Below are 10,411 nucleotides of genomic sequence, written 5' to 3'. Positions count from 1 at the left end.
TAAAATGGATGCAGTAGAGAATATTTACTTCATAAGATGACTCTCAATGGGACTCTTTTAAATAGAAAGTTCCCCTGGGCCAACTGGTTTTATTTGTCGGAAGTCACTCTGATGCAAGCAATGCTCCAATGGACACAAGTAATGTCCAGCATCCTTATGATATGGTGTCTGAATAGAGGCTATTTGGGTCTCGTCAGCCTTCACATCGTACACACAAGCCCCTTCCTCCTGACCCACACCCTTACCTGGTCATCTCTAGGGGAAGTTAAAAACTCTTGACCAGACAGATTTTCACTTCTCTCTCTTCCTATCCCTCCTCAGCAGAAGCACAAACACAGAAGTTCCCAGAGCCAGAAGGATCAAGCACAAGTGGAAACAGAGTACGTGTACGGTGGGATGGGACGGCCTATGCCTGAAGAATTCATACTTTATGCCAAGCCAGTTGGGAATATAATTTTATAAAGAGAGGGAAAGGGAAGTAAAATGAGAAGCATTAGTCTGAACAAAAATATTGAAGGTCTTCAAAGTCAGGCTTGCTTCCATATCGGCTAATCATTCTTTTTTCTCATCACAGGATGTATGCTGTATTTTTAGGAAAATTCCAGAGATAAAGCAGAACTGAGCCAAATCTGGAAATTTGAGTGAGAAACTGGATTTCTTCAGTGAGTTGCCTGGAAGGTAAAATAAGCAATCAGTGCTCCTGAGAACAGGGTCCTTCACATTCCTGAAACCATAAAGCATGTTGAACAGTTACTGTCTAAGGTCATGATGTGGGTCAGCTGGAAAAAGTTCTTTTGGAATACAAACTATCTGATGATACTTATGTCTAGAAAGTGTCTAAACATGATGTTGGAAGTCAAGGTAAATGAATTGTCCAACTAACGAAACCCATTTCTTCAAGCAGGAAAGGCTACAGGTTTTGGAAGGTCCTTAGTGAGCTTGCCTAAGAAGTTCAAAATACTGTGCAAAGCTATCTAAAAGCAAATTTGGCCTGACAGTTCTGACTTGCATCACCTCCTCTTACCAAGTGTTGGAATACACTCTAAAGAACATCAAGCCTCTGTTATAGTGCTCATGTCTGCGGAGAAGGTTTTCTGAGTATGAAGGTGACAGGATTTATGGTCCCCCTCACAGTATATCTTATCAGGTATTTTATAATTGTTTTCTTTCTTCTTGTAAACTGGATTTTAAAATGTGTTATGCTGTAATGCCAAAATTACTCTACATAAGCATGGTCTTCAAGATCTTTATGGCCCTGACTCAGATTCTATTCTTGAGTTTAACTGGCTGGACCTAGAGTCGATTTGATTCCATAGCCACCGACTGAGTTCAAATTCCAGTCCCACCACTCACTAGGCTCATGCATCAGGCAGTTCATATAAGCTTCCTCAGTACCCTTTGCTCCATACATGCCATGAGGACATTGCCAATATCCCATAACACCTGGGAAGAATAAATGAGCTAATGCATGTGGGCACCCAGTATGGGGACTCATTCCCAGTACATGGTCTGTTCGCCTTAGATGGGTTACTTACTCCTTCTCTCTGAGGCTCCTGGCCTTGGCCGTGTCCTTAAGCTGATTTGGCTTGAGGCCCAAAGAGGGCAGCACCAGTCCGTCTGACTCTGTGGGGTTCCATCACTCTCTGGTCTGGCCGCATGACTCTCTTGATGTGGTGAATTAGGCGAGTGTCAGGAAATCCGTGTCGTCCATCAGGGTTCTCAGGGGATGTTATGGTCAATGAGGGAAGACTCGGCTGGCCACAGCTGGTACTGCATTGTGATAACTGCGCAGAGAACATCCTTATCTCCACTTCCTACTGCTCCACAAAGAGACCATATTTCTTCAATCAGCCACTTGAAATATTTTATGTTGACAGTGTGGAACAGAATGTCTTTCAAACATGTTGACAGTTTTTTTTTTTTTTTTTACTACACGCCTTATACTACTGAATGAGATCACCATCCTTGTTAATTCTTATGTGCATTTGGGTCAACATCAAGCCTTGGTGCAGCTGTGGATGTCAGTTGCCCCCTAAGCCGGCGAGCGCAATGGCTCTCAACCACCAGTGAACTGATCACGACCACAGAGAAGGTGAACCAAGCATCTGGGGACTAATGCTTTCCTCCCAGAAACTCAAACAAGAAAGCACAGACACACCAGAGCTGACAAACGTTCATTGTACTCAGACTGTGCCAAGCATCAGGACAGCAAACTGGCTTCAGGTGCTCACACCCTCATCACCATTTCTAGAGAAGTGGTGAGGCATATTTATTAGTAAGTCAGGAGTCCCTATTTTCTAGAACATACAGGTCTGTGAGTGAACAGTCAGGGGATGGTTTGGGGCTTGGGAACTCCCCAGTGAAACTTAGGGACCTTAGGCTATCTGTCCCCAAGTCTCACCTTCTACTCCAGGCTGTAGGCAATCCAACTTCCAGCTTTCCTACCTGACCCTGCTACCCTTCTGGTGACTTCAGCTAGGGCTCATTCTCAGGGTTTCCAGTTGTTGTCTGGTTTTGTAAAAGAGAAGATATTATTTGAGCTCTGTGTATGGGAAGTGGATTGAGACAGTGCTCAAACACAAATTGAGACATGAGCATCCGTTGTTCCCCACTTAAGTTCTACTGTTTTATGTCATAGCCAGGCTTGAGATCATATTTTCTGTGGAGACCTCCTCTACATGCTATTGTGCTGCTTTGCCATGTGTATAATCAAGTGTGAGCTTGGCTGGGGTGTTATTGCAGGCCCACGTCTACTGAGCATGGCTAGCCCAATAAGCAGGCAGTTTTATGAGTAGCTTGGCGGAGAATTCATCCATCTTGATGTTGTCCAGGACCTGTAGCTTCATATTAATGCTGAACAGTTTTCTTTCATAATCATATGGTTCATGACAGTGTCATCTTTGTCAAGCTTTACCTCTCTCACCTCTTGCAACTTTCTTTTAAGGTAACACACAATTGGCAAAAAAAAAAAAAAAAAAAAAAAAAAAAAAAAAAAAGAGTTATTTCACTTTGCAGTTTTAAATTTATTTCCTAAACTTCTTCAGGGAAAAAAACTAATATGATTTTTGGCATGAAATTTACATTTATTTATATTTACCAGTTTGCATAACCAATAGCATGTGGACTATGGAGCCAGACATTTAGATTTGAATTTTGGCTGAACCACATACTAGCTTTGTGTCTATGATCAAGTTGCTAATTTGTCAATGCCTCAGTTTCCTCACCTGTATGATGGAAATAATGAGTAGTGCCTACTTCTTACAGTTTTGTTTAGATTAATTTCAATCACAAACAAAAAAGGTTAGAACAGTACCAGGCCGACAAGAAGCACTCACTAAATGACAGCTTTTACTAATATTTTTGAGATGTTTCAATACTTATATTTGAAGCATGAGCCTTTACATCTAAGTAAAAGTAACCTCATTTTGAAAATTTATCAAATTGTGAGCTAAGTGTTTAGAATATCATTGATCATGAGAAATATTTTTCTTTTTTTTTTTAAATTAATTAATTTATTTATTTATGGCTGTGTTGGGTCTTCATTTCTGTGCGAGGGCTTTCTCTAGTGTGGAAAGCGGGGGCCACTCTTCATCGCGGCCTCTCACTATTGCCGCCTTTCTTGTTGCGGAGCACAGGCTCCAGACGCGCAGGCTCAGTAATTGTGGCTCACGGGCCCAGTTGCTCCGCGGCATGTGGAATCTTCCCAGACCAGAGCTCGAACCTCTGTCCTCTGCATTGGCAGGCAGATTCTCAACCAGTGCACCATCAGGGAAGCCCAAGAAATATTTTTCTTTTAATGAAGCATTCCAATCAGGATATTGTTTCAGTGGAAAAAAACCAGCTCACTTTTTATGAGGCAGTCAGTGCCTTGAACAAGGTGTCACATCTAATGATAGAACAACCCTAAAAGTGAAAAAAATGGGTGTTCAGCATAAACCTCTGCTCCAAATTTATTAAAGCCTATTAGATACTTTAATTCTTGTATCAAATAGTATACAAAGTGTGTTTTTTTGTGGCTTTGGAGACCGGGAGCAAGTTCAATGAGGACAGAGGCCATGCTTGTTTCATTGACTGCTCTATATGGGCTGGACAGTAGTGGACAGTAGTCACCCCATGAATGTTTGTTGACTAGATATACATCCACTGATGGCTTGAGGGTTTGAGTCATGAAGAAATTAACCATATGTAGTTGTTGTCTTTTTACACATTTCTCTTATTTCAACATTCTGGAAAAAAAGTTTTTGAAAGAGGTGGCATTAATATAAAAAGCTGTGTGATTAAAAGTCAACTCTTTGCCACAAGGTAGATTATTTGTTGATGGTAAACTTCCCATATGAAGTATAATATTTTTAAAAATTTGACCAAGTTTAGCCTAGTATTGTATGAAATTTTTCTTAAAATTTTTGGTCACCAAATTCATTCTGACTTTGAGACCTGTGACTGCCACATGTCACCTTACACATCTGACCCCTTCATTGATGTGACAGCCAATATTGACACACCTGGTTCTCACCTAGCCCTCTCCCTCCCTTTGTTGATTCCTTCCTCTTCTAAGGTTGCTCCTGCTGGTGTCCTCTCCAGAGCTCTTTGATAACGCTTAATCACAGAGTCACAGTTACATTAGTTTTTACAATGCCCTTAGAATAATAATACATTTTGTATGAGTCTCTCTTAATGGATTTATGACAAGTTACCCTGAGGTAATTTGAATATGAGACATGGTGAAGTTCTACTTAAGACCATTTCTTCCCTACCCCATGCAGCCTGAGTTCCTGGAAAAATCCAGGGCACCCCTGCTCCCTTTCTTCTCAGGTCCTTCTCCATGCTGAGCACTGCCCAGAGAGTAAAGGACAGCCAAGAATCCTTGCTTACAAAAGCCTCAATCATGGGGTCCAGCTACTGGGCAACACCCTTTATCCATTTTTCTTCCCAACAGAGCTCTTAGGCTGTTAGGAAAACTGGTGCTGCAGGAGCACAACCGATCTCTTTTCTCTTAGCACAGGGAACGGTTTTATCTTGGAACATTGCCAACAACAAAAACATAACCTAAAAAGGACTAAGTACCTCAGGAGAGCTACAGATAAAATGCTGCCTAGAGTTAAATGACACAGAGAGAACATTTCTGGCTGGGATGATGAAGAAAGCCTTTAAAAAAGATGTGGTAGCTGAAGGTGCTTCTTGAAGAAGGAACTTGGAAAAGGCAGAAATAAAAGACTTTAGGGACATTTTTGAGTCATGGCTCTGTCACTCTGCTACAGAGTATTGTTGGATAGTTCTCAGGTCTCTCGTTTGTTTTTATTTAAAGTGACAGTGTAATTCCAGATTCCTAGGGCCTCTTCCACAGCTTCACAAACCAGTGGTTCTATGAATGGGTAGGATTTAGAAAGGCAGAGATGGTGAGCATTAGAGACAGGCAGGAAAGTAAGCTTAGGTCCGAGGTGTGTTTGGGAAATGATGAGTAATCTATGGACAGAGTTAAGACTTGAAAGAGAGAGAATAGACTCAGCATGGGAATGAAATTAAAGAACTTTATTTTGAGGAGAGAAGTGGGTTGGTGCCCTTGGTTTTCTGGGGGCAGAGATTGAATGTTTTCATATGGACACAGAAGGAAATCACCACCTTATGAGACTTTTCAAAGTCCTGCAAAATGTATCTTGTAAATTAAGAGCAACTAGGAAAAAATTGGCAAGCTAAGAATTTAGCTTTGCAAGTGACCTTGTAAAACTTTTTTAATTCCCTGGAAATAATATTAATTTATATTTTTCTTTGTCACTGGTAACACTGACAGACTGTTGTGAACCCTAACATTAATTGTCACTGAGTCCCATCCTATTTTCTTGTGGGTTTGGGTTAATGTGGCATGATTTTGTTATCTTAAATTGAGGAAGAAGCAGGCTGTGATTTAAAGTACATATGTTGTGAGGTAGTCTCAAAAGAAGCGGCCAATTATGAAATGATAAAAAGCACCACTGGAGGTAAGAGGAGATAGAAAATATGTAGCATCCAGTTTTGTCTCTCAAAGGACTTACAATCAATCTAGTTAGGGAAATCAGATGGACACAGCCATTCAAAATGTTAAATGAAGTTCTATAGGACTTTGAGAGTGGGAGAGGGAACTCGGGCCAAAGGCAGGGTTACTAAAGTTAGCAAATAAAAATACAGGATGTCTAATTAAATTTGAATTTCAGACAATTTTTAGCATAAGTATGTCCCAAATATTGAACAAAACATACTTATATTAAAACACTATTGGGCTTCCCTGGTGGTGCAGTGGTTGAGAGTCCACCTACCGATGCAGGGGACGCGGGTTCGTGCCCTGGTCCGGGAGGATCCCACATGCCGCGGAGCAGCTGGGCCCGTGAGCCATGGTCGCTGAGCCTGTGCGTCCGGAGTCTGTGCTTCGCAACGGGAGAGGCCACTACAGTGAGAGGCCCGCGTACTGAAAAACAAAACAATACAAAACACTATTCATTGTTTAACCGAAATTCAGTTTAAGTGGGTGTAGTGTATTTTATAAGGCAACTTTATTTAAAAAAAGTACACCTTATCCTATGGCTTGGTGGATGTGGAAACCTCTCAAAAGAATGGGATCTTTAGAGGAAAGAGGAAGTGTATAATTTAAAAAGTAGGCCACCATTTGCAAAGGGATGATGATTAAAACAGGTGGTCTAGAATGAAGAGCTTATGTAGAAGACAAATGTGGACCTGCAGGAATTCAGTCCTCTCATTACATGGAAATTTAAAACTGATAGGTCCAATGACCTCTGAGTTGCAGATATAAAAGTTAGGTAGATATAATCTTTATGTTTTATAACTAAAAGTTCATGGATAATTAATGCTGGAAGGAAATCTTAACAGTCATCTCTCTCCTCATTTACAGATGAAGAAAGCACAGCCCAAATTCACAGAGCTGGGACCAGAACCCTAATCTTCTGATTCTCAGGTTAATGTCCATTTCATTTCACCATGCTAGGCATATTTTTCTTACCTCTCAAATAAAGTAGTAGTTTCAAAACAACAGTGGTCCCAAACCAACAATCTATTGGGATGTGAAGGTGAAAGCTAAGGAATGAAATTCTTTTCTAAGTTCCATCGTGAATCTCGCAAGTCACCTCAAGCGACTTTGGAAAGCTTGCTTGGGTGTTCAGATTTCCCTGGGCCGCACTTCTTTTATTAGCCCTCAGTGGGGCAAATTGTTACTGACGGCCTAAAAAGTTTAGAGAGGCAGTTTTCCTTTAGAGTTCTGGTAGTTGTTATTTTCCACAGACAACTAAATTCTCCACACACAGATTTGTGCCAGAAAATAATCTTCCATGTGTATCAGTGTCGTAAGCAGTGATTGGCTTGGGTTGAGCGTGTAAATAAGGCTTGACTTTACTCAAAGGATTAGCCCCTTAGTCACTTCATTCCTTCCCTAAACTTTGTCCCTGAGAGACCCTCACACAAAGCTGGCACTGGAGATTTAACTCAGGTGACCTCCCAAGTGTGGCCTGCTCTTTTTCCTAAGTCAATAAACATGTTCAGCTATCATCAAATTAATTTATTGAAAAGAGCCCAATAATTCATAAAGTTAATTCAGAGCTCCCCTTTTAGGTGAGATGAGGTTTCTTAGGAGTCAGTGACATTATTGCTGTAAAATAATGAAGAGTCTAAGTGGAAATGTCATCTGAGAAGTTGCCAAGTATGTGGAAGTCCCATTTTATCTGAATGTTCGTGGATATTTGGTGATAACTGGAGCTTTTCTGGCAACCCTGAGCTATATCTTCTGAATTATTATTTACCTTGCCTACGTATTTGGTTGGTCATAGAAATTCATGAATTCACTTATTTAGCACTTTTGGTTTTTTCCATTTGCAAAGCACTGTTGTGACCTCGTTAAAAGTTATTATTGGGGAGAGAGGTACTTAGAAATTGTCTATTCTCTTCCCTTTATTTTACATATTAGAAAAACTGAGAACCAGAAAGAGAAGTGACTTTCCATAAAGTCACCACTTGTGAGCAAAGTGGTGACAAAATCCTAGCTCTCCTGTCTTCCAATCCTGACTCATCCACAGATTGCCTCAACCCTGGTGGAAATGACTTTGTAAAATATAATTGGTGGGATTGAACCACCAATACAAAACAGCTGCTAAAGATTACAGCTGGTATTTGAAATGTTTACTATTAAATAAACATTTAGTTGGTACTATCAAACTGCCAAATGCTCTTTCCTAATTTTAGATGAATAAAGGCATAAGGAGCAATGGATCAGTTTCACATTGCTTCTGAAAGGGAAAAACGAAAAGCACCTTTCGATGTTGTTAAGGTACTAATGCAGTTAGTGGCCTGTCAGGTAGTGAGTTCTCTGTCAGCAAGGTGATAAACAACTAGATTGCCCTTTGGCATGGCTGCTGCATAAGAAATTTCGAAATGGGTGGGAGATGGAGCTTGATGATATTTTTAGTGTTTTCTCCATCTCTAAGATTCTATAGTCAATCTGAGGAAGTCCTAAAGGAAACTTCATACCTGGTCATTTAAATCTAGAAGCGATGACAATAAATAGTAGCTGCTCAGACGTGGAAGGCCAATATCAGTTTCAGTTTTTCCTTTTGCTGTCGTTCAGTAGAGTGTTGAAGTGTCAAGAGTAGAGATCACCTGAGAAAATGTTTGTAAAGAAGAAAAAATAAACCAAGGCAAAACTTCGCAGTTGGGAGTGGAAAGGACTCAGCAAAATATCCTAATATATAACACTGATAGGTCTGCTGTGAGTCCACTTGTTTGGAGCTGGAGGGTTGGAGAAGAGACCAATTCCTTTGCATGGTGGCAACGGGAAGATTTAGAACCTTACTTGCAACTTGAAACATGAATGAAGGACCACACATAATTGTCAATTATACTTAAGTGTAATTTCTCTTTAAATGCTTGGAAACTAAATGTATGGCTCTGTTTGATAGCACCCTGGCTTTGTGGTCCTTCAGGGAATTGCAGTCTGATGAAGCTGAAGAAGGGTACTAAGATGCCCCACCTGACCTTCCTCCTTCGCCCATTTTTCAGAAGAGGAAACTGAGCCCAAGAGTAGTTCAACAACTTGTCTCAGGACACATAGTTCATAAGTGACAGAGCTTAGTCTCCTGGTTTTACTTTGATTGGGTTGGTGGTCATATTTCAAATCATTTTCTGAGTTTCACTTTAAAGGATATTATGGAAAAAACCATTACCTAATATGAGTGTGTTTGTGTGTGTTACCAGGTCAATTCTTGCACTTGATTATGCTTCCTCACATCCCAAGCAGCCCCTGAACTGGCCTTACCATTTCTATTTTTAAATCACAGGGTAAATCAGATATGTGCACATAGGGAATGAGTTTTCTGCCTGGCAGTGAGCATGTTACAGCAGATCTGTCCCACCATGTCAGCATCTCTATTAAGAGTGACATCTTTCCTTCCCCCTAGCAATGACAAAATCCTGGCCATTTTTCTTTATTGCCAGTCGATTTCCAGGTGGCTGACATGTAGTTGTAAGGATAATTCCTCCTGGACAATTTCCCCCAAATCTTATTCTTTGATCCACCATTTTCCTAACTACTATCTTGAGAATAATTGTTCTAGGAAGACCACTATACGGAGGTTACACATATTCTCTAATTTGCACATTTTTTTCAGAACTGGGAAGAAATGAAATCTTGCTCTAAGTGGAGAGATTCTCCCAGAATCACCTTTAAAAAAAAACAACAACGAAAACCACAGAGTTTGAATGTCAGTCATAAATTGCCATTCCTCCTCGTTTTTTTCCACTTCTAATAATAGTCTCATGTACCTCCCTTCTCCACATATACACAGGTATGAGTTATTAATAGAAAATTAAGGCAAGAATGGGCCCTGACCAAAAACAAAAAGATTGAGTCCCAGTGTGGCATGTTAAAAATTATAGAAGGTTGGGCTTCCCTGGTGGCGCAGTGGTTGAGAGTCCGCCTGCCGATGCAGGGGACATGGGTTCGTGCTCCGGTCCGGGAGGATCCCAAGTGCCGCGGAGCGGCTGGGCCTGTGAGCCATGGCCGCTGAGCCTGCGCGTCCGGAGCCTGTGCTCCGCAACGGGAGAGGCCACAACAGTGAGAGGCCCGCGTACCGCCAAAAAAAAAAAAATTATAGAAGGTGGGCTATACATGTTTAAAATATATGAGAAAAAGAACAACCCGATAGATGGATGGATCATGGATATGATATGCATGGATCAGGCATATGAACAGTGAACGGAAATGGAAATGTAAAAGGCTTTTATATAAAAAGATGCACAACTCTTACATAATAAGAAAAATAGAAATTAAAATTATACTGTGATCCCACTTTTTACTTATCAGACTGGCAAAAATCCAAAAGATCAAAAACATATGCTGTTGGCAAGGCTGGGGGGAAACAGATCCTTTTCATACACT

General features: G+C 40.8%; 1 long non-coding RNA gene across 1 annotated transcript; it reads left to right on the top strand.

The window, feature by feature from the left end:
- Positions 1–321: 321 nt before the first annotated feature.
- LOC136792685 (uncharacterized) lies at positions 322–6,924 on the top strand. The gene is made up of 5 exons (XR_010836830.1): positions 322–380; positions 575–678; positions 905–1,147; positions 2,002–2,223; positions 6,881–6,924. It is a non-coding gene; the product is annotated as an uncharacterized lncRNA (long non-coding RNA).
- The last annotated feature ends 3,487 nt before the right edge of the window (positions 6,925–10,411 follow it).

This window comes from Kogia breviceps, chromosome 15, assembly GCF_026419965.1.
Source record: "Kogia breviceps isolate mKogBre1 chromosome 15, mKogBre1 haplotype 1, whole genome shotgun sequence".
NCBI classification, from domain to species: Eukaryota; Metazoa; Chordata; class Mammalia; order Artiodactyla; family Physeteridae; genus Kogia; species Kogia breviceps.
This window is presented reverse-complemented; position numbering and strand designations above follow the sequence as displayed.